Source organism: Falco rusticolus, chromosome 11 (genome assembly GCF_015220075.1).
Source record: "Falco rusticolus isolate bFalRus1 chromosome 11, bFalRus1.pri, whole genome shotgun sequence".
Lineage (NCBI taxonomy): Eukaryota > Metazoa > Chordata > Aves > Falconiformes > Falconidae > Falco > Falco rusticolus.
This window is the reverse complement of record NC_051197.1, coordinates 4,726,040-4,745,224: the sequence shown is the minus strand read 5'-3', so window position 1 is coordinate 4,745,224 and position 19,185 is coordinate 4,726,040. Positions and strand designations below refer to the sequence as shown.

Here is a 19,185-nt window from a genome sequence, read left to right as displayed (position 1 = left end):
AAACCCTTGGCCATATGCTATTTGAACTGAAGTCAGAGGGCATGTTTGGCTTGTGGTTTGTGGTCCCTGGAATATATTGTGACGGGTGGAATATACTCAAATGAGGGGCTAGGAAGTAGTGCTTTTTATTTGTAAAATCCTGCTTAAGACAATTAGTGTAGAGCAGAAGGAAGTCTTTTGCCTAGCTTAGTGGTTATCTGCATATCATGGCCTAGCATGTCTCCTGTCTCAAAGGGCTATGTAATTCAAGAACTGTCCCTATGAAAGGGAGAAGTAGCTTTTGTTCTCAAACCCAGCATTGTCATGATTGAGGCCACATGTTCCTTTATGGCCCCTAATCAGTTTGAGGCTGATTCCTATTTAGTTCCTTTCAACCACTGTTATTCTAGCTTTATACTCTTGTAAATTCACTCATTCTTATCAAGTTATACCACAGCAATTCTCTAGTATGTCAGGCTCTAGGTATATAGATACTGATATTCTTTCTAATGAATGTGCTTTTCCTGCCTTATGCTGGCTGATCTTTTTCTAAATAATAATTCACAGTAACTGTGCCTCAGGCAGTGGCTTGAGCTTGAAGGTTATGCAGCAAAGCTATAATACTTTAAAATATCAATTTTGGTTTTGAAGAGATGTGTGAAAAGGGAGGGGTATTCTTGGGCTGGGGGTAGTCTACACAATTTGAACACGTTGCAATAGGGTGAACGATAACCCATCACCTTGCAGAAAGACATTGTGAAAACTCATTTTCTAAGCGAAGATTCTGCTGTTACTGGTAATGAACGTTTGAGGAGCCACACCCAATTGATCAAGGTGGCTGTGCATTAATATTTTATAATTATCGCTTATTTTTCAGAACTGCAATTTTGCTAGAAAATGCAGTTGTTAGTGATCCTGGTTAGTTTCATCTTTAATTTGTCTGATCATAGATACTATTTTCTTCATTGTGAATGCATCGCTGTTTAATCAAATACTAATAATTAGATGTGTAGAATTTAAAAAGTGAGTCTAATAAAGGGAATTCTTACCTGGGCTGTAACAAAGCTGAGTTCTAGTCCCTTTTCTCCAGAGGGACTTGAACCTCTATCTTCAGCTTCCAGGAATACTCTTAATCGCTACATTTTAGGATTGGGTTTGCGTTTTGAAGAGAGAACATTATGTTTTCTGAATCACTCGCTGGAGCTGGTCTCTTGCCCATGGGGTGCATGTCAAGTCCAGAGGGCCACTGATTTATAAGTCGTTCTTATTCTTGCTGTCTGGCTTGATGCTTTTTGAGGTTCTTCAAACATAGGAGGAGTACAACTAGAATGGGCTTATTTGGGCTGTACCTCTGAATGCCCTGGACTGCCTGCTTGGGAAACTGGTACAGATGTACTTTCTGGGTATACTTTGATTAAGAGCAAGGCACTAGCATGTCAGTTGTTTGCTCCACAGGATTTAAAAGATGAGTTTGTCTGCCAAGCAGTTTCCCCCCAAGTCTTCGCAGTACTAACATGAACTGGAATAATGCACTCTGTAATTGCTGTTATTAAACCCAGCATGACTGTATTTCAGCCAATGCATTTGTGTTTAAACCAGTGAACTAATGATCAAATCCACAACTTCTAATTGCAACCAGTACATGGTGTTGTAAACATGATTCAGATGGCCTTGCTACCCTGTTAGCTTCCAATTAAAAAAAAATAAAATGAAATTTACTGGTCGCTTAACCCTGTATATGTAAGTTTCAGCTTGACATCATTAATGTGTATTTGTTGACTAGAGAGAGGCACTAGAATTTCCCTTCTTGCACTTTTACTCTTCCTTCTGTTAATGTGATCATTTTGAATTTGATGTTGGCTGCAGAATTCATAGAACTTCAACATATAATTTTTAGGAAAAAACAGAGTTGCTCTGGAGTAATAAAAAGAATTATTCCTCTTCCAGCCTAAGTTACTCACATAGCAACAGTCCTAAATGAGATGTGCTGAGCTTGAGTTGATGCTTCTGTGTAGTTGTTTGCTTGTTAAAAATATGAGAATATCTTTGTTCTTTCATGAATGCTAATAGTATCTTCATTACTTAATTTTGTTGGAGACAAAATTTGTCCCTGCTAATACTTCTCCTTGACTGATCCAACTGCGTAATTAAATACATGCCAAACTACAGTAACCTGAGCAGTATGACTAACTAGAATATGATTCCTATTGTACTTAAGAGATTGTGAATATTTGGGTGTGTTGGGACTGTTATGAGCTGGTTCATGCTTTAATGTGTTTTTTGTAAGGATGGTCAACTGTATACTTTTTTTGGTGGGTATTTTTGACAAATTAAAGATACTTTTGATAAGTCCTGTAAATCAAGGAAGGGGGCAGTTCAGGAGCAAGAGAGCCCTTTTCTGTCCAGTCTTAGGTGTTCAGATGGGTCTGCATTTTTTGTGGTTTTTTTGTGATGAAATGCTTTTACCCAGTCCATATTACTGTGACTTGAGCCAACTCTATTTTGGGTTGGTCAGTGTAGATTCACTGAGCTTTGCTGTTTTACTACAGTTACGAATCAAGCTTTTTCTTCTGAAACAAATAGCAGTTTAAGCCCTGTGACCAGTCTGCAGTGAGCTTTGGGAGACAACATATTCTTTGGCTGGACAAATCCCCACCTATAGTACATCTTTTTCCAGATATAGTCCAGTGGTTCTGCTTTTTTTCCCCAAAGCAGATTTGGGAAAAGAAAAAGTAAGCAGTGGCACTAGGAGGAGAAGTGATGTTCGGAGGGAGCATTGGGATCTCCGCAGCTCTGAAGAGCAGGCCACCTACATAGGGGTCAAAACCGCTGTAGGAGAGCAAGGAAGACGATACAACATAAGCTGTAATTATTGTAGTGAAGTATCTCCCCATAAAACGTAAAGTGCTTTGAGACCTTGAAAGCCTGGCTTAGTTCTTTGTTTACGCAGCACCTGAAACACCAGAGCCCTGATATCTGAGTGGGGCTTCTTGGTGCTGCTGTGATATAAAAAGTGAAAAATACTGAGAAAAACGCTACTGGGACAAAACATGTGATTCTCTGTATTACTGACATTGCAAGACACAGGAATCTAAGAATGTGTTTGACAGTCTGTCATTGTAACCACTGAAACCTTAAAGGTCCAATTAAAACCTCATAAAGAGTAATTCAGTGATGTTTGCATATGTAAAATAAAATGCTTTCAATAGTTAAGCTTTATGAGCATGTATGGACTCTAAGAATTCTGAAAACATGCGTGTATTTTTATGAATGTCATGAACTCAAAATTATTTAGCAAATTTTGCCACTTTTTTTTTTTCTCCACAGGCTTTCACCATTGCTTACAGCCCAAACCACAAATAAAGCATTAAAATTATTGATGTGAGCTAAGCAGGAGGGCTACTGCCAAAAATAGCAGTATTCACTCAGGCTCATTCTATGTAGTTCTGGAAAAATTATTCCCATGCTACAGAAAAGATCACATTTTTTCCTTTCTTCACTAATAGTAAAAATATTACCTTTCAAGTGGTCTGTTATTCCTGCAGCTTGGGGATAAGCAGGTTGGATGAAGTTTAAGGTAGCTAAATGAGCAAGGCTTGCCAATCCAGCCTCCTGCTAATACAATGAATGATTTATGGTGCTTTTTTCTCTTGGTGCCTTCCCACCCCCTATTTTTACCTTCAAGATGACGGCAAAATGAGGCAAACAGGCAAATGAAACCTCATATTTGACCTAAGTGAGCTCCAGGAGCATTGCTCTTTTTTCTTTCCACTTTAATGAAGTGCATGGGAGGAGGTCACCCAAACTGGGAATCTCGGCTTTAAGACAGCACCACACGTGGGATTCTCCATCACTGCCAAGCAAACTGAATCTCTCTGAGAGGATGTTGACACACTATACAAGACAAGTCTCACGCATGTACACACCTGTACTCCTTTCAAACTTCAGAGTGCCCATGTTTTTTCTGGTGCTAAAAATGTCTTTCTTGTCACAGCAAGGCAGGACCGTGAACATCCATCCATTTTGAACACACTCTCTGAGAGCCCAACCATGCCCTCAGACTGCATGCTGGCTCATCTGTAAATGAACAGAGGACTCTGCATCATATGCCGAATGGAGTAAGCTCAGACTTACTCCAAGTTATGCACACAACCTTACTGTGCTTAGGCTTGCCAGATCTTTCAAGGTGGCTTCACACAGGAACTGATATGTCTGATCTTCCATGAGGTTGTCCCATGTACATAGGACATGTCACATGGATTAATACTGTGGTCTTGATAGGGGAGTTCTGGGGGAGAGGTGTACAAAGAGCCAGCTTTCATGTGTGAAGCCCATCTCCCACACTGTATCAGGTCTGCTTTTCTGACTGTTTCCTTCAAGAGAGCACAGGGACCTTGCTGACAAGTCCCTTACTAGTTTGTGACACTCTCATCAGGTGTCTGCATGGGAGGAGCTGAGCACTTGGCATACTTAGTCATCAAGCCTCCAGAAGTGAAGTAGCTGTTTTATGGGATTCAAACTGCAGCCCTGGGAGCCATAGTGATTTGTACGTGGTCCCAGGCGGAGTCAGTACCAGTGGTAGAAGGAGCCCACCAGTGCTGTTGTGGGGGGAGACAGGGGACTTTGGAAGGTAGGTGGAATTTACAGAGAAATATAGCAATCCAATAAAGTGCCAAGAAAGAAGGTGAGATGTATAAAGGGAATTTTCTAAAAAGAAACTGATAATCCTGAGGTCTATTGCATTGTTGTAGGGAATGAGAGACAAAGACTTGATATTGTCCGTTGTGGTAAGTTCCCTTTGATAGGTACAACTGTAATTACCAAGAAAATGCACCTTTATACTTCCTTTGATTGGTGAGAATTAGCTTTTGTGCTAAGCAGTGCTGCTTTCTGCACTGAGATTAACCACGGCACAGAGACTCAGATTATTTGTTAGGTGATGCTCCAAGTGATTTAGAAAACAATTTGGGGAGCACGTTATGGAGCTGGGTTCTCTTACCACCAATGCCCAAGTTTGTCTTTTGGCAGATCTGTAATAACCTCACTGCCTGTAGTAAGATGAGTACAACTATTTCTTATCTTCCCCAAATGATTTGAAAGGCTAAATTTATTTGTGTGAGAATATAGGCTTTTTGAGATCTTAGAACAGTACCAGTACATGGAATGATCATTGCCACTTTTAAAATCCGTTCTTGAGTCTGTGATTCAGAAATAAAATGATCATGAGCAAAAATGAGAAAGAAACCTGATATCCCTGTTCAACCACAAAGAGCTAATCCTGTTGATGAGCTATTACCAGAGACGGAATAGCAGAGAAAATGGGCAGGTGCTGTATGGTATTTTAGTAGTGACCCTGGAGCCCTGACTGAAGCCAGCTAGGTTTTTGTGTCTGACTTTGGAAAACCCTGTGTTGTACTCAAGCTGTGGAAAAATACACAATGATTAAGAACTTAGTAAGCATTGCACATCAGGTTATATGAAGTGACATTGGTATCGTTCCCACACTTGCTGTGTGGACGGTTTTACCTCGAAGAACAGTAGCAGCAGTCCACGGGGAGGGCAGGTAAAGTGTGAGGACTGATGGCTGCTTGGTGAGAGCAAGAAGTGTTGCAGATTTAGGGCTGGGGGAGGGAAAAGCTTATTAAGCTGAGAGAGCAGTGGCAGTAAAGGTAGGACCTACAGAAAAGGTAGGATCCAGGGAGAGATGTGTGTCTCCAAGCCCCCTTGCTAAATAATGTGGAAAGAAACACATGCACATCATTGTTGTAGGAGTTTTTCTCATTAGATCAAAAGGACAACATCACAGCAATCTGTTGCTTCTGTAGAAACCACAGCATCCAAGAGGAGGAGGAGACACATGTGGGCAGCAAGAAAGCTCTTGAAAAACAACTAAGGAGACAGCATGAAAGAAACAGCTTACGGGGTGGGGTCAGAGCAGTCCCAGTGCAGTCAGAGAGGAATGAGAAGGCAGATGAGTGGGTGAGGACAGACACCCTACTGCATGTTGATTGTGGCACAGCCTCCATCTGTCCTTCCTTGGTGCACCCACTCCTAGTGCTAGGAATAAGCTCTGATACCATGGAATCAGATTGCTGTTTGTAATGGTAAAACTGCTGCTGAGAAACACTATCTTTGTTTCCTAGTGAATGATAAAGAAACAATAAGTGGTGTTTACATGCCTGAGTTGTTTATCCCTCTTTGCAGCAGCACTCTTCTTCTCTACAAACTTTCACCTGTGCCATCATAGCCTGGAGACCCCATGCACGACATGCATAGGTGACTTACCTTTCTTCAGCTCCAGCAATTCATGGCTGTGAGACCAAGGCACTTAGATACCAAACAACCTCCACATTAAATGATCACCACAGAAAGTGATGCTAATACAAAGCTACATCCAAGAATTCACTAACTTTCACCATTGACAACCCAGTAGAGTTTCAGCAATTCACACCTTCCTGTTGTGAAGATTCCACTTGAGGACTGTGGAGTAAAATAAGTCTGGAGTTGGTTAAATTGTGTGTTCCAGCTTAGGCATCCATCTAAAAATGTAAATTACCTTCAGAAAGTAGAATAACTTTGATCTCATTTAATTCTTGATACATCCATCAAAAAGACTTTGTCTTTGTAACCTCACATATCTTCCCATCAAGAAACCGGACAGAAATATCAGATGGAAAAGAGGGGTCTTTTTTCCTACCTTATTCTTCTTTCAGACAGTTAGTAGGGAGAGGACAGAGCCATTCAGAATCAGCTGTACTATGCTGCCTGAGCTACAGGGCAAGTACTCAAATGTCTGCAAAATTAGCGTAGTATGAAAAGCAGACAGAAAAGTCAGCCCGAGTTCCAGACCCCAGGTTTGCTGTTAGATTAGTTCTCTCTTGACTTGTGTACTTGACACTCCTTATGATGACTTTGATACTGAGGATGGCTCTACAGCTCCAGATGTCTGAATTTTGTGCTGCTGGTAGAGACCTGTTTCAGAGAACAATCCTACTTAAAGGCCTCAAGAACAGTTGCACAGAGGCACAACAAAATGTCAGAAGTTAGTAAAGAAATGTATTTTTATTTTGGCACTGAATTTCCTTTGGCAATATTAGCCATCACTCTTGGTATGAAATGACTGACTGCTCTACGTAAGGGTGTCACCATGTTCTGAACCTGATTTTAACGTAGTCCAGGAGAGGTCACCAGCAAAGGTGGGCTGTGTGTTCTCCCAGAGGTAATAGTATGTGAGCCTGCGGGTTTGGTTTAGGCATTTTTAAGGTGAGAAAAAAGAAATGCAGAGAAAAAAAAAACCCTAAATCTTCATGCGTGTTGTCTTTTCAGAGGGAACAGCTGTCTGGGGTAATACTTCATTGCATGCAATCATGAGAAGCAGGAAAGCAGTTCTATTTACTTCAACTTCACTAGTGGCAGACCAGCTTCTCAAATGAGCACAGAGTTTCTTTTTTTTGCCAGCTCCAAACAGATAAAATTACTACTTGGTAAATTCCACATAACCTTTAAGGTTTTCAATCACAGCAGTAAATACTACTGTGCCCCAGCTCCTGCTTTTACTAAATTGTATTATAAGCACCTTAATTATAGTCCATGCTGTCTGATGGGCCATGGAAAAGGTTGTCTTCCAAAGAACATATGATAACAAGGGTGGAGCGATACTGGTCATTTTTTGTCTGTTGGGAAAGAAAGGGCTTTGCGGAGAGGAAGATTAATAGTAAACAATGTTAATCTAAATATATCTCAGACACAAAATACCACATTCCTTCAGGCTTGCCTTCTCAGGGGGTACTGGCATTAACCATTTTACTGTGGGGATAGCTCCACAAAGACAGGCTCCTCTTCAGAGCAGAGCTAAAAATGAGGTATGTTTTTGTTGTCATTTTGCTGTTGAAGCTGCAGCAGTACAATGAGGTCTCTGACTTGCACTGCTTTTAGCAGTTGAGTTCAGGGCTTCCAGGTTGAGATCTAGTTCAAGGGCAGAGAAGTGAACAGAAAGAAACATTTGCAGTGACTTCACGGTGGTTTGAACAGATTCTCCACACTGCTGCAAAAGAGAGGAATCAGACCTGGGTCTTACAGATGGATTAGTCCCCCGTTATAGCCCGTGTCTGCCTCTTTACTTATTTAATTATTTTTGTAGGTCAGATCAAACATAAGTTGGAGGCAGCTCGCTTTCAAAGTCTCTGCTGTACTCAGTATAGCAAAGCATCTGGCAGGACAATTTCATTTCTGACTCCCACTGTTAATGGCATGGCTCTGGGCCTTTGGGTAGGCAGGCTATCCTTATCACCTTGGCAGGCTTCCAGCTCCAAATAATAATCCATTAACGTCTGCCCTGCTGGCATTCTTGCCAAATACAAGGGATATCTTTTAAATAAACATTGGCAGTTCCCAGTCAGAGGAAAGAGAAAGGGAGTAGAGGAAAAACAATCCTTGACATTTCAGTGACTTTGCAGGGCTAGCTGACACCTGGTACCACCCTTATCTGCGGGTGTTTATGCAGGGCTGCAAAACACAGCTTCTTCTGTTGGCTCTTTTCCTTTCTTTAAATAGAACTGGGGAGACTTATAATGATAGGAGTAACTTTCTTGGATAGGCACTCTTTTCTTTGCCACCACCCCCCCCTTTTTTTTTCCCCAGGCTGGGGAGACCCTTGCATTAACATCTGTGCTCCTGTCTTCCTCTGAAGAACAGCAAGAATAGTATAGCAGGCTTGCGTGCCTTGTACTTTGCCAACAATATTTTTTCCCACAGTTTTCCTCCCTAGTGGATTAGATACAATGCAGGTTTACTTTCATGGGGGCACTTTCCCACCTGACTTGCTATCTCTTCATCCATCAAACCAAACAGCCACATCGATCTGGCAGTAATCAGAGCAAACAAGGGCTCACCCCATTCTCAGCGTTCTTTGGGAAGTGCTTTTTCTGTTTGTTTCAACCATTTCACTTTCTTTCTCTGTAGCTGAACTCTCAACGACAGCTTGAGGTTTATTTTTCCAGCTGTTATATTTTGCTTAATAGCAATAAAATCACTTGTTTGGATAATTCACAGTATCAATAAATGAGCCATCTAGGTTTTATTTTTGCAGTCTAGTTAAGATCTGGAGTAGGATTCATTCTTCCAGAATGTGATTGGGAGACAGTAAAATATTTATTGTTGAAAGAGTAACATAGAGTCAAACCTAGAGTTTGCTACCCAAGACTGGAAGTGGATTTCGTTTCTACTTGTTTTGCCTTGATTCAGTGATTGCGCCGATGCTACCTTAGTGTATATTAGAGGTAGCTAAGGGCACAAACTCTCTTTTGTTGCATCTTTATAACAAGTTAATTAAAAGATTGGACAGTAGTTTGAAGGATTTGAAATCTTGATCGTAAGGGTATTTTGGTACTTGATTCTTTCCTGCTAATGACTTGGGACTTCATTTGCAACTACTCCTTTGGCAAAATTTCCACAAATTTTATATCGCATTTGGAGTATTGTATTTTGCTTGCCCCTTTTCATCTGGGTGCTTGAGGCTATTCCTATCTTTCCTCCAGTTTCCAAATAAACACTATCCCCACCCGTGATGAAATTTCCTATCAGGTTAGCATTATTGCTGAATTTTCTGATGTGCAGCTAAAAGTTTCCTCTAACCCCATTGCTTGTGTGTGGGATGGGGCAGAGGGAGGCACCCTGACGGCTGAAGGGTGCGGAGACAAACTGACAAAGTGCAGAATGCGTATTTTGACCAGATCCTCATTTTGGGGCTTAATGCTTTTAAGTCTCAACACTTCCCTTTTTGAAGCATGGTGACATTTGAATATGTGAATGTGTTTTCAATGAAGATAACTTAATCACCAGCACTGGGAGTTTATATATCTCCTAATTAAAAGGGAACCAATCTGGATGTCCCAAACCAATCTTTGCTATATTTTTAGTTCAATATATCGCTCCACCCCTGGCCAGCCTGTATATGGTAAACCTTCTGCTATTTCCTGCTCAGTTATTTAATGCTGGAGCCAAGCTAGTTTCAGTTCCTGAAGCAGAACCAAGCAAAGCAAATGTGGTTAGAATGGAGTTAACTGGAAACATTCCCAAAAGATAGCAGATTTACTCCCAAGTGCATAGTGATCCACCTACAGTGGAAAAGAAACATAATTTCAAATCATAACCTCTTCACTCTGTGTAGATTCTGTCTGGACACTTACAAGCCTTTGTTAATAGTCTGTACTTAAAAAGGATTATGAAGAAGGTGCTGTAGGCTCTTCACAAGCAAACTACAATTGAAAATACTAAGCATCTTTGCAGTGGAAATTGTCCCCTTAGTTGGTGAAATATTGCAGCTGAAGTGTAAAAAGGGGGCAAGAGAAGAAGTGTATAATATTGAGAGGCTGGTTAAGATAGGCAAATGCATATTAAGTAATTGTAGGTCCCTAAACTGGATTAAGGTGACACATCTGTTGCTCTTCTTTCATTGTTTTATTGGACCATACCAAGCCCTAGCTGCTCGGGCATGTACTGTCTCTAATTTTGCAAACCAGGAAGATCCTTAACTGCAAGTGTGCTTGGGTAGGGAGAAAGGAGGCAGCTGCAGTTGCTGCGTGGGCTAATAAAACACTTCAGCAGGCATGTTTAGCAGGGAGGAGCACTCCATTATAGCGTCCATCACAGTCCAAATCTGGAGCTGTTAATCAATTTTGGATTAGTCTATAGGGGTCTTTGCCAGGGGAAACAGTATTGTTAGCCCCCCTGAAGTCTGTGGGTGAATGGTAGATAAATACAAAATTGCTGCATTCAGTAGAGGCTGTCATTTGGGCCAGGTGAGGTCTGCATTCTGCTTTCCTGAAAATAATCCTAAAAAGTGCTTTGTAGAGTACTCTGGTGGATTTCTGCAAAACTGTCACTAGCACCTGCTTCCCTTAGATGATAAACCTTGCAGAGCAGAGAGAATATTTACCATGGTTTGCTAAAGAGATGTCTGACTTTCTCCCCCAGTAACTTTTCAACCTGTTCTTCAAATTAGAAGGGTGGAGGTCTTAAAAATAAAATCCTGGATGTTCAGTGAAAATAAAAAGTCGAATATAGTGCAGAGGCCCAAGTTGTGTCTCCCACTGTTGTGCTCCCCCTCTCCCCAGGGGATGTTTGCTGCAGAGGTGAAATACTTACTAGGCACTGGAGAATACATGTAGGAATCGGTGTCAAGGAACAAAATGAACTGCAAATCTGGCTTCAGTAGCTCTTCTGTTCTCAGGGTTAATAGTTTAAATAAAGGAGCGTAGTAACAGAGGTGCTTCACTTCAGGTCTCTCTCTTTTAGAGACTGTAAGTATTTTCTAACCCAGATTTCAAGAACAACAATGTGTGGCTGGGCTGGAACCAGTGATATTTTTAAGTTTCCTGTGGTTTGAGAAACTGTCTGAAGGATCAAGGAATCCAGAAAACCAGTTGTGAGTTTCCGGTATGAACATCGAATGAATACGAAAATGAATAGGCACTGATTTTCTGCATTGTAGCAGATGAAAGAAGATGAAAGATCTCAGCTATGCTAATGTCAGTCCAGAGCAACTCCAGCAACTGCAGGCTTTAGTTAAATAAATATTATTTAACCTAGTTCAGGAAAATCCCTCCACTACTACAAAACAAGTTTTTCCACTCTTTCGGGTCATGACCTTATACGGAAGCAACCCACGCTGATAACCTGTTGCACAACTGATACTGAGTAAGCATCTTCAAAGAGCAAGTCTCTGCACCTGCTGACCTCCAGTCTGTCTAGCAGGCCTGTCCAGGTTTAAATGATGTAAACTGTCATCTCTTGTGTATATCTAATTCTAGCCATTGTCTGGTTGTGCACAAGAGATGCCTTTTTTTTTTGGTGCAGGCAGAGACAGTTCACATGCAGAGATCCATATATCATAGTAAATGTCACATTATACACAGGAAGATGCTGGTTGTCTTCTAGCTGCATCCGTGATGCTGTGGCCTGCCTGCTGCTTTGTGCATTCTATTATGTGATAGTTTGTGGAGCTCTGCTGGCTCTCACTGGTGTGGCTGCTCCTCTGTGTGTGTGCTATCAGGCCTGGTGTAATGTGTTAAGACTACACAGTAAAAGTAGTCTTCTTTTTCATTATTCTAACCATTTATGGGTTTGACATACTCCCTGTGATACAGCCCTTCTTGTTTCACAGCCAGCAGTGCCTGTGAACATCTTCTTTGTTTCTCCTGCCTATGTATTCACATGCCCCATAAATATCAGTAGTTCTGATTAAATATAAAAGAGATGCAGTGCCAGTACTTGTGTATTGGCATAGGGGAAAGAGAGGACAAAGAAGAGGAAAGAGTTTTGGTTTTATGTAGACTGAAACATCACAGTAGCAGAAACGATGGCACTTACAGTAATGTCACAGTCTCCTAGTATAATTTCATCATTGCCTGGAAGCTTAGCACTTACGCAGGGATTTCTCTCTTGAGTAATTGTATAGCATCTCAGCAAATTAGTATTACTTTATACATCCAGGAGATTGTGAAGGCTCACGCGTATTTGTTGACCACAGGACTTCTTTCCAGTAATGCTGCTTGCACAGGCCTTCCCACGCACCTCTGAACCAACTTACCTTTGAGGCCACGTGCCACCCTGTGCCCTCTGCCTCTGCGCGTGGAGGGGCTCTGGTGAAGTTGTAATGGGAACCTATTGCTTACTCATGTATACACCAAGTGAAAGCACTCCATTGCTCCTTGCAATTCACAAGTTACTGGGGACATAGACCAGACTTTGAGATATTTTTTGTAAAGACAAAGGATACTCTCCTCTCTTTCCTCATCTGAATGAACTTGAATACGCAGACACCCTTACCACATCCTCTGATTTGGCTGATGTCTTTTTTTAAGACCCTCAGCAGTGGAGCACAGCAGCAGTCTCTTCTGGTTGACATGAATTTTTAAAAATCCAGAAGCCTTTCCTGGGTGACATTAGACCAAAGAAACCAGCAGTATGGTTCTACTCATCTGGCAGCATAAGGCAGCATATATACAATGTTCTTAGCAGGAACTTTTGTATGAGAAACATCAATGCATTGATCCTAGAAACAGACTAAAAATCTGATATGGGAATGGTATGCAAATGAGCAGTTGCATGGCTTATAAAATTCTGGTGTGGCTTTACAATGCAAAATGACACATCTGGCATCTAGCTGAGACAGCTTTTTCACTTTTTTTTTCCTGCCCTAAAGCGCTTTCTTCAGGGAAAAAAAATAAAAGTCAAATTGCCTGAAATGAGATGCTTTCAGTATTAGCAGTATATGGCTATCTGTGCCCTGTGAAAGTGGAGAAAATATCATGTATACTAACAGCATATTATGTTGTTGACCAAAACAAAACTGGAAAGTTTCAAGAACCACCACTGTATAATGTGATTACCACGGTGTCTGGTTTTGGGAGCCTCATTCTCTTCTGTGAGAGTTGTTATGCCAACATAGGAAAGAGAAAACCAAATGGAAACCAAGAAGGATATCATTTTCCCTGCCCCCCCCACCCACCCCCACCCCCCCTTCCTCTTCCTGTTGGGAGTGTTCCTGTTTGTCTGAATAAAACTTACCCATTCCAGTACCTACCTACTATTTAAGATTGCTTGCCAGCCTGGGAAGTTGTTATGCAGGTTGCCCTTAAATAGCTCACATTTGACTGTAGAGCACCTGTTAGTTGATTGGGAGACAGTAAAATTGAGGGCAAAGGCTTCCCAAACACAAAGGATTGCTTGTGGAAAAAGGTCTTGTTGATCTTGGATGAAGTTATAACCACCACTTGAAGACTTTAGTGAGGCATTGTATGGTGTACTAGGTCTGTACATGTGTTTCTGTGTGTGAAAAAACAACACCTGAGCTAAACAGACGAGAGCAGAGCTAAACCAAGTCTACTCCTAACGGTCTTTCTTCAGGTGTATTTTATGGAGCACTTTTGAAAGGACCTTTTGTGTAAGCCCCTTGGAAACTCATTTCAAAGCCCCTGCGCAGAAGTGCCGGAGCCTGTGGCCCACCTTCCTGCTCAGAGCTTGAATCTTGTAGTTCACATCTTTCCACTTCAGACTTTGGTCCATCACATCAGGTGTTTCAAACCCTGCAAGAGTCGTTTGCCTTGGTGGGAGGTGAAGGAGCTTGAAATAAAGCTTGAAATAAACAAGAATTTTCCAGAAAAGTGTTCCTGTTCATTCAACAGTTTCCACACACTGCTGCACCCTTAACTTTGCTTCGTGCCTCCTGCTTGCTGTGCTCTCTGGAGGCATTTATCCCTTCTCTTAGAGTCAGCTTTGTGTTCTGACTCATTCAGTATTGTGTTTGTGGTTAATTTTATGGGGTGAAGCAACTGGGATAACCTTGTGAAGATCAAAACAGAGTATTTTTAAGTGACACGGTTACAATATTAATTTACAAATACATTTAGGAATAATAGTGACATTCATTTGTTCTTTACAGGAACATGCTTGTTTTGAAACACAGACAAGCAAAAACTTTTCAAGATAACATATTTCTATGAAATATCTAGTTCATTTTCAGAAATGTTTTAAAAGAGCTACTCTAAACTGCCAGGATTCATGAAGCTGTTCCCCAGAAGGCATCACTCTAATCCAAAGCCCGCCAGAGCCTGTGAACAACTTTTTGTTTTGCTGACTTGGTTTCCAGTAAAGGACTGAGTTATGAAACATGGTGACACCTCTTGGTCTTGCTGACTTGTATCTGTAGGATCTCCTTGCTCCTCAGGACCTCTCTTTTTGTGGTTCAACTGTAGTCTGCTGAAATAAGTTTGACTTTCTTAGCGAGAGTTGTTACAAACTGCAAAGCTTGTCAAAATTTCCACTCCCTTTCAGACCTAGAAAATTTAGTGAATTGGTGCAATATGAACAATGTTGCCCAAAATGTTGTGGCAAACAGCTATATTCTGAATACTTGCAGGACCTTTTCAATAACCGCTGCGTCCTTTCCCAGCAGCTCTCTCAGGGGTTGCTGCGCGGCAGGCCTATGGCCAGGCTGCTTTGCACAGAAATGAGCTTTGCCATCAGGCAGGGCAGCCTGCCCCGTCCGTAGTGCCTGAAGGAACTGTGGGAGCTGGTAGTTACTTCTTACCATTCAAGTTATTTCATACCTTTATTGTAACATTTCAACCAGATATGAGTTATTTCTTAACCACCATGCAAGGCAGCGCCTCTGCCATCTTGCCGAGTTTGGGATCTGCCACCCCACCACACACTCACACACACACCCCCCCTTTTATCTGAGTCCAAATGCCAGGATCAAACACAGTCCACGTGTTTGAATGTAAGGCATGCAGGCTCAGGTTGAGGGAAAGCCAAGCATTACACTGATCACGTGCAGCAAGCTGATCTTCTGCTGCAGTTTCTTTTTAAAACCTGATTATTTGTGCAGGCTGGATTCTGAAACATTTGGTTTGGAGCCGGACAAGCAGAACTGACAAACTGGCTGATTGCCTGATGCACTACAACAAAGGCAGAGAGAGAAGGAGCCTTTGGTGTCATTCAAGTGCTTGACTGTTTTTTCCAGCAGGTATTTTTTCAGTTCACAGCAGGCCATTGACACCAGAAAGTGCAGTAACAGCAGCCTCGGTGGTGAAACTGCCGATGTTACAATCGGAGGGAGATGAAGTGAAGTAGTCGTTGGAGTGGCAGTACCAGGAAATGGCTGAGACATCACATGGCAGAGGATGTGCAGTCTGTAGCAGAGGGACATATTTACTTACAGGCTAGACTTCCACCAGACTCGACCAAAGGCAGTTTTGGCTAGTTATTTGAATTACCTGACCCACTTGCAGTCGGAAGTCATTATATAGATAGTAACTACCTACCCCACCCTTGGTAGGCAGACAGACTCTTTGCCAAAATGGTCTAGCTCAGCTTTACAGAGTATAAAATATTGTACCGTTCTAGTTAAAGCTGTCATTGCAAAGACATTAGAAGCTGCTGCAGTTCCAGTAAACTGCTCCACTTCTTGGCATTTGATCATTGTGGAGAAAGGCTCTAGGATTTACATCTTACCACCACCTGGAACACAAATCATACGCAAAGAGTAAGTCTGAAATTTTTCTTAAGGTGCAAATCACTTGCTTCTCCAACTGCTGAGAAAGGCTCCCTGGCCCTCTGGCAGTCAGGGAAGTTGCCCATGACAAGGACTCCAGTAGGAGCTTTGCACAACCGTTCATTTGAAGTGCTAAATAGAGACTCCAAGACAATTTTTCCTAGACTTTTTTATTTTCTTGTAATGAAAGCTGCAGCTAACTTAGCACACATAACACCCTTGGTGATTAATTCTTGTTAATTGATGGATGGGTTGAAAATTTTATGCAAGATTCTTTTATTTTTTTATTACATTTGCAATCACAAGTTACCATTTAAAAACAAATCATGTTACTATTATAATAATTCATAACTGTAAATTATTTTCCCCATAAATATATGAGATTTCACCAAAATCTGTGGCCTGCACCAATGTTGACCTTTAGCATAACCCCACAAATTATCACCAAAATAATATTCTGATCTTGCTTACACCAGAATATAGTTGGACAAAGTCCATGAAGAGACAATAGATTTATACTAATGCAGATGAGAGCAGGTCTGGTCCAAAATAAAGTAAGAGGACTTCAAATTAGAATGATGGTGGCCTTTGCTTGGAACGTAGGCACAGGTGATGATAGAAAAGGAAGAAAAGAACTGTCATGTCTTCTACTGCACGTATATCTCAGTTTAATTTTGCTTATATATTGTGAGACTTATGTGAGTCTTTTGTGAGACCTCAGATACCGATACTTGAGATGCTGGGGTGGGTTGAAGCAGTTCATTTAGCAGAAACTGAAGTGAAAATTCTATTTCCTTCAGAGGTAGCTTCTCAGAGTCCAGGTGGTAATATTTCATTTGAAAAAACCAAGGGACCATCTTGCTTGTCCTCTGCAAAACCAGTGACTATTTGCTGAAGTTGCTGTCTGTATGCATGGGGCTCATGTATTGCTGCTGACTTCTCTGTGCACTACATGCTTGCTGCCTGGGTTGGGTAGGCTTGAGAGAGACCACAGAGAAGTTAAAAATTATTTGTGCTCCTGTTCTCTTGATTCATATGTACGGTGTTAAGGACAATGTGTCACATTGGGCTGGATAGGGGATTTTAATGCACTAAGGCAAAAATCCATAAAGGACATATGCACCCAGCTCTGAGGCAGGGATTCAGAAGTCTTAATTAGGATGCTACGTTGCCTGCACAGCGAGTTAGGAGAATTCAGTGTCTAGTAATGGGATTCACATGTACAAGTACTCCGTGCCGGGGGACTGAGCTAGTGAGCTGGAAAAATGCTGAAGAAAAGGATACATTTCTGCGCTTCAGTTGGTACCTAAGCCCTTTTCTTGGATCTGACCCTGAATGCTGAAGTTTCAGTGATATATACCAGTCAGCTTATGTTTACAATTGCACTGAGTTTCCTTAAGGAAATAAATCAAATTAAACTTTTTTTTTATTTGACCCTGTTATTAAAGTAGAAAGCTGAACACCAAACTGCACTGGAGGCCTAATGCTATACCGGAGCCACACTTCCCTTGTTTCTATTCTGTTTATGAACGCCCTTCATCAACTAATCACTGTTTGGCACAGTATTAAATTTAATCACTGAACTCCAAAACGTTGTAATATGTCTACCTACTCCATGGTTCCATTTGGATGGAAATTTTCTATCTCGTTTAAAGACTATTAAAGCCCTGCCTTTCTTGTTCAGAACAAAAGGGTATTGTTTACTTTGTTTTTTGTTATTTTCGTATTCAACAAAAGATGATTATTCCGTCTCCTCAGTGCTGAGATCCCTGTGAACATGTAGACCTCCCTCCACTTGCTTTTCTTTTCCCTGGGTGACTACAAAATAGAAAAATTTCCTTCACACAGAAGCTTACAGTTGAAATGCACAAAGGCAAACGTTACTTATCTAAACTTTCAAGGTTTTCCTAACAAAGGTATTAATCAAAAAGTGGATGTGAGACATAATTGAATAATCAATGTTACAAGGCACAGCAGAAGCAGCAATGAGATTAACACATATTTATGATTAAGGATTAATCTTTCATGAAATAAAAAGTTGTTTCAATCGAAACCTTTTGACCTTTTAAGAGAGATGCAGCAAACCCACAAACATATAGTTGTTTGTTTGGATCCTATTATTACCATCACATTATAACCTAGGGAGAACAGCTTTTCTGATCCTACAACTAGGCAGCCTGTGGGCCGGTGAGCAAGGTTCTGGCTTTTTGAGAGCTGGCAGCCCATTCACAGTGGGTTGACTTTCAAAAGACCCATTTATTAAATGACGCAAGGTGCAAATTATGACTCACTCTGCATAGCTTAAGTTTGTAAAAATCAACCTATATTCATCTTCCTAGCACCTACACAGCTGCATAATGTATTTGTTATCTCTAGGGTCCCGTTAACCCTTTTAGAGGCTTAAAAGTGATTTGCAACCCAGACAAACTGATGTTCTTATCTAGTAAACTCAGGGTTTTCTCTTTTATCAGTGGTGATCTAGTGAATGGCAGGTTTTCTTCTCTCTGACCAGGATTAGGTCACAGAGTGGCCCAGCAGTCCGGGTTTGAACATTTCCTCCTGTTCTAACAGACCTCGTAAAAAATACGTTGATTGCTGGTGGTTTTTGCTGATATGTGACACATTGTTTTCCAGGTCACAGCCAGATGAACCAGGTACTCTTCGACCTCTGAGTCCTCTAGTGATCTTGCAATGATACTGTAAGTAATTGTTGTTTATTATAAATAGCTTTTTAAGCGGAAGTTTGATGCTAGTCCAGCACATTTTATTGGTTGAAACATTTCCTTGTATTTCCCACTTGTATTGCAACCTACTTTTTATCGTAGATTTAAGGGTATGGGAGCAGTTTTGCTGTGTTTGCAAGGCCTTTAAAAGGACACAACCAACCTCTTCACCTTCTCCACCCATCTCCTTCCCCATCTTCTCTCCTTTAAAGAGAGGACATCAGCAAGTCTGGAGATTCAGGTGTGGTTCCTAAACCTGTGTCGATGAGGAAGGTCTACTGGTGCTGGAAATGGTGTGCAGCCACTTGTTCCTGTATTTCAGCTCTCCTTCCTCTCAGGAAACCCAACTTCAAGGGAAGGAAAACCCCAAATGACCTTTATACATATCATTGCAAAAAACGATGGTTGCTTAAAAAGAGAGTGTTA

At 41.3% G+C, this 19,185-nt stretch overlaps 1 protein-coding gene across 2 annotated transcripts in view; it reads left to right on the top strand.

Moving 5' to 3' along the window:
- Positions 1-19,185, top strand: part of FGGY (FGGY carbohydrate kinase domain containing) — a 327,828-nt gene that overhangs the window by 69,052 nt on the left and 239,591 nt on the right. For both annotated transcript variants that reach the window (XM_037404966.1, XM_037404967.1), the window contains one exon: positions 18,671-18,735. The gene's annotated coding sequence lies outside the window, so the exon portion shown is untranslated. The remainder of the gene's footprint in view (positions 1-18,670; positions 18,736-19,185) is intronic.